Here is a 4,215-nt window from a genome sequence, read left to right on the forward strand (position 1 = left end):
AAGTTTGCTTCTTTGAAAACCACGAAATTAGCTTGTTGCCTAGGAATTGACAGGTGCCGGAAGTTGATTTCCGATCACTTTTGCATCCTGCAAAATCTGAATCTGAATAGCCAGATTGTTTGAAGTTATAGTCGGCTGGATCCCATAGTCCTACATTATTTTCTATATATCATCAAATTTTATTTATAAAGAAATATTCAGTATGTATCTTAAATTTATGTTCGAGATAAGATCTTTAATATAGTATAAAAATCATCAAAAATAATTTTAAAACTAAAAACTTATGAAAAATTTAAAATATTTTATTTTATCTTTGTTCGTTAAAATTTTACAACTTTTTATTTATATTTGTGTGTGAAAATAATTATTTATTTACTATCACTTAATACTCTTATAAATGTATAATACTAATTTTAATTATAAAATTATTTAATAACTAAAATTATCATTAAATTTATATAGAGTTGAAAATTTACGTTTTAAAATTCAAAATTTTATTGAGTAATTGATGTGAATTTTTTTATTTTATTTTTAAAATATATTTTGTATTTATTTATAATTTAATTTTATTAAATATTAATATTTATTTATTTAAATATTTCGTTTAATTTCGATATTCGCCGTGCATAACAAGGACGAGCGTGCTAGTCATCTATCAAATACAAGGTTAGGTGACCGACCATTTCGTTAAATTCATATATTTATCCTGCCGACTTTCACTGTGAACCCAAGTGACTCTTTATGTTTTTAATTTTTTTGTTCGTTTGTTTTATTTTCCCTCTCTATTGGCTTGCGTTATTTACAATACTACCAAGGCTAATTATATTGTTGAGAAGAAAAAGTCTTAATTTGTGAGTACGTATTAACCATTCAAAAAATTGCACCAATTTATATATTTCAACATGGTGTTGGATTCCCCTCCTTGCATTCAGAATTTAATCATTTATCATTTTATTATTATTAACATAGAGTGCCTGCGTGTGTTGCAATGTAATATCAAATCATAGATTTATAATTTGATATATTATACGATATTGTTAAGATATAGAGTAATAATATATAAATGTGATATGTCATGTTACACTATTATATTTAATCATAAACGGAGCGAACAATCACTATTAGAAAAATAAACTTTTCTAGTATTTACCCTTCATTTCTCTGTTTTTCTATAAATAAGAACTATATTACTATACATTAATTATTAATTGACAAGCTGGTTTGCCCGAGAGGTTAAGGGGGAAGACTTAAGATCTTCTGCACATAAGTGCGCATGGGTTCGAACCCCATAGCCAGCAACTTTAATTACACATTATTATTATTTTATTAGTGTTTCTTATTTTCATCATACTTATGTTTTTTATTTTTATTTGTTTTATTTGTTAAGTCAATTTTACGTATTTTCTTTTATTTTTTAAGACCTGCCCCTCATGCTCCAGATGAGATCCTCTGTCCCAAAATATAGTGTGTACCACAGTGTATCACTCTTAATTTCTTTATTTTATAATTGTTTTTTATAAAAATAAAAATTATTACTCCCTCCGTCCCAGGCCAATAGGCCCAGTTCTTTTCGGCACGGAGATTAAGAAACTCATATTTTGGTAGGTAAATGATGTGGTCCCCTAACAATTAAGGTTTTAAGAGTTCCCTTATTTTTCCTTAATCATATTTGGGGGAAATTATGAAACTTATTCAAAAAGAAGTTGAAATAAATGAATGAATTAATTCTGCATTTTCTTGACAAAATGGGCGGCTGATTCAAAATTAATTGGAGGAATAAACACAATGAATTCAGGGATGCATCTCCCATCAAAAATTCAATAGAGCACAATTCAACAGAGCATCAAAAATTGCTCCAAGTAAATTTGCCATTTCACGAAATCAAGAACTAATTAAGCAGCAAGAATTCATTTCACAAAAATCAATTGCTAATCACCCATTTCACGAAAATTGCTAAGAACTCATTTACAACAACAAATCAAGAACCCTAAATTCTATCCATTTCTCGTTTCTCGTCCTTCTACCAAATCAAGAACCCAAACATGAACTTAGAAATCAAACTCTGAGAAAGAAAATTCCAAATCTGCAAGAATGGTCGGTGGAGACGAAGGAGGCGGTACACGCGGTGGAGGTGGACAAGAGTGAAGGATGGAGACGGAGGACGCGGTGGAGGGTGGAGACGGTGGCGGCTTGGCAGAGGTTCCGGGATCTGGAGGGGGAGAAGACCGCCATGACCGGAAGAAGAGAGAAGGAGAGCGGCGAATGCGGTGAAGACGGTGGCGGCCTGGCAGAGGTTCCGGGATCTGGAAGGGGAGAAGACCGCCATGGCCGGGAGAGAGGAGAAGGAGAGCGGTGGAGGGTGGAGATGGTGGCGGCCTGGCAGAGGTTTTGGGATCTGGAGGGGGAGACCGCCATGGCCGGGAGAGGGGAGAAGGAGAGCAGCGGAGGCGGTGGAAATAACGGCGGCGGTGAGGGTGGTCATGGTGGTGGTCGACGGTCGAAGATGGAATGTAGGTGAGAGAGAGGGTGAAGACGAGAAGAGAGATGCAAGATAGAAAGAGAAAAAATGAGAATGAATGATTTAGGATTTTAATTAGGGGGTGTATATCCTCTTTAATTAAGTAGCTAATTATTTTAATTACAACCCTAATTATTTCCATTTTAAGACTGAGCCTATTGGGCTGGGACGTCCCGAAAAGAAAAACGAGCCTATTGGGCTGGGACGGAGGGAGTATTATATTATGAACTATAATAAATACTCCCTCCGTCCCAGAAATAATGGTCTGTTTCTTTTGGGCACGGAGATTAAGGAGTGTTGAATTAAGGTGTTAAAGTTGGTGGCCCACCTTTTTAACCATTTAATTAGCAAAAGTAACTGTAACCATTAAGGATGTGGTGGCCCACTTTTACTTTTTTATAAATTTAAATATTTTTTTATTTTTATTACAATTAGGTTTCCCTTTAATTTTATTATCCAAATTATGTCAAATGCCTAGGGAACGTCTGAAATGATACTGCCCAAAATTTCAATTCCCTTCTGAATGTTGCGCCAAAAGCTGTAATCACTTAAAAAAAATTCAACACCAAATTTAATTGAATTTTTTCATAGAATTCGAATTTCCCTCTCTTTACAACCACAAACAGCCTTATAAATAGGCACAAGTGCAGATTCAGTTTTCCATCCTAAACACCAAAAATTACAGCAAAAAGAAAGGGAAAATGAGATGAAAAGATCTAAGTAATGGAGAAAGGAACACCATTGTTCAATTTCTTCTTCAAGATAGCAAAAACGGCAAGCCGAAGAGAGGGAAGATCCAAGAAGCCATTGTCAAGTTCGAAAGCTCTAGGAGGACCGTGAGTCGGCTTTGGGCTGCGGCAAAGAAATAACAAGAAAGAGGTGAGCATATTCATTCGGCAAGCATGAAAATACATCGACCACATCGAAAAAGAGTGCAAATCGACTTAGAGCTAATTTCCAGCCTGGAATTGAGCAAAAGATCAACTATTCGAAGGCTTGCAAGTGGCATAAATTGCAGTAAAAGTACAGTGGGTCAATGGATAAGCAAGGGATCGATCAAAGCTCACACAAGTGCAATACGACCCGACCTAACTGCTCCTAACAAACTTCTACGCCTGCGATTCAGCCTTGAAGCCATAGAATACGACCGTATTCTGAAGGTACTTCAGTTCAAAGATATGCACAACACTGTGCATATCGACGAGAAGTGATTTTATATCACAAAAGTAAATCACATGTTCTACTTAACCCCCGGAGAGGCAGAACCGCACAGAACATGCAAATCAAAGAAATTCATCAAGAAAGTGATGTTCATGTGTGCAGTGTGTAGGCCAATATTTGCAGAAGATGGCAGCATGTTATTCGACGGAAAAATAGGGATTTGGCCATTTACAGAATTGGTGCCTGCTAAAAGGAACAACAAAAAATAGGGAGGCTGGAACTTTGGAGTTAAAACCAATCGAGAGCATAACAAAGCAAGTCACAAAGCATTATTTTATCAATAAGGTATGGATTAGTGATGATTATTGTGACAAATGCAACAGTAAAACAATAGGGGCTGAATGCATTTGTATTTTAGATTAATTTCTATATTTCTACATAATTTGTAATGAATGAAGTGGTTTTCATACAGATGATACCAGCCATAAAGCTTAAATGGCTAGAATTTGCAAGCAAAGTGATTTTCATTCAACAAG

At 35.2% G+C, this 4,215-nt stretch overlaps 1 non-coding gene across 1 annotated transcript; it reads left to right on the plus strand.

Moving 5' to 3' along the window:
- The first annotated feature begins 1,215 nt into the window (after positions 1–1,215).
- Positions 1,216–1,298, plus strand: TRNAL-UAA (transfer RNA leucine (anticodon UAA)). The gene has a single exon. It is a non-coding gene; the product is annotated as a tRNA-Leu (tRNA).
- Positions 1,299–4,215: the final 2,917 nt, after the last annotated feature.

The sequence above is a fragment of the Salvia miltiorrhiza genome, chromosome 2 (genome assembly GCF_028751815.1).
Source record: "Salvia miltiorrhiza cultivar Shanhuang (shh) chromosome 2, IMPLAD_Smil_shh, whole genome shotgun sequence".
Classification (NCBI taxonomy): Eukaryota; Viridiplantae; Streptophyta; class Magnoliopsida; order Lamiales; family Lamiaceae; genus Salvia; species Salvia miltiorrhiza.